This window comes from Halichoerus grypus, chromosome 6 (assembly GCF_964656455.1).
Source record: "Halichoerus grypus chromosome 6, mHalGry1.hap1.1, whole genome shotgun sequence".
Classification (NCBI taxonomy): Eukaryota; Metazoa; Chordata; class Mammalia; order Carnivora; family Phocidae; genus Halichoerus; species Halichoerus grypus.
The window spans coordinates 17,520,370-17,521,757 of NC_135717.1; positions in this window are offsets into that span (position 1 = coordinate 17,520,370).

Here is a 1,388-nt window from a genome sequence, read left to right on the forward strand (position 1 = left end):
CACCATGTCCTCAACTCACCCGGGAGGCTCCCCCCGCCCAAGTCCAGGCAGAGGAAGGGATAAATATGGGGGGCTAGTTCCTTAAGTGCCATCCACCCCTGCTGACCTGCCTGTTCCCCAAAGTGAGGCTTCCCTTTCCTTCTCCCGCTGTCTCCTCTGCCATCATCTGCTCAGGAACTTGAGCGCCTGGAGAGCCCTTTCAGTGGCCCACACTCCTCTGACTGTCCATCTCAGCAAGCTGGAGGCCTGGACGCAGGAAGGACTTGAGGCTCCTTCTTCCCCTCCCTGACCTTTCACTGTTAACTCTCATTGAAACTCTCTCCTCTCTCTGCCCCGCTTTCCTCCCCTGCCCACAGCCCAGGCTACCCTGGGTCTGCTCCTCCAGCAGCTGCCCTGACAGTAACCAAAAGATGCCCCCATCCAGGAGCAGGGGTGGGGGTGGGGGGCTCAGAGCAGCTGCTTCGACGAGGAAGCTGACACCAAGGCCAGCCACTCAGCAACAACTTGTGGCTTTGCACCCAGCCCTGGGCCCCCACCCACCTGGCTGCTGCATGCCAGCCCCCTGCTGTCCCTTTTCCCCACTGCTCCCCAGACTTCCCTCTGACCCTGGCAGCCCTGTCCCCATCAATCTGCCCCCGCCCCATTCCTTTGGCCTGGAGCCTCCGCTCTATCCAGCTTCCCAGCCCCCTTTCCTTGACACCCCTTCTTCCCTTACGCCTCTTCCCCTGGGGTATGCCCAGCACCTGAGCACACAGCCTCTGATCCTCTCTCCCCTGGAGGAGATATGTCAGGGCCAGGGCGGAGTGTGGACTACACACCATCTGGGGTCTGCCATGTGAACCCCTTGAGTTAACACAGTGGGGGATTAGGGGACCCTCATTCCAGGACTTGGGGTGACTCCCGCCCCCATCGTGAAACATTGATCTTTCCCCCTCTGCCATCAGCACATTCTGTAGCCTCTTGGATTACCTGGCTGCCTGGGTACCCCATTTTCTTGGGGGGATTCCCTGCCAGGGATGGGGGGCCCCCAAAGGCTATGTTTCCAGAGGCCGAGTTAGAGAGATGGGGGGGGTAGTTTGGGGGAGAGACAGGCAGTCCTGGCTTTGCTCACCAGGGCTTGGACACTAAATCCCTTGTTGATGGCTGCAGCAACCCCTCCCGAGGGTAGGGTTACCGTCTTCTGCCCTGTCCCCTTGACCCTCTCCCCTCCCTACTTCCCCTTGTCCCTCTAGAGCCATTTCCTCTGGCCCCCAAAGGATGTTGTCCCCCTCTCCCGTCCCCTGAAGGTTGGAGTATCTGCTGCCCTTTCAGCAAACTGGGTGAGGAAGGAGACTGTGGCAATAGAAACAGGTTGAGAGTGGGTGGGATGGGAGGGAGTAGGGGAAAGA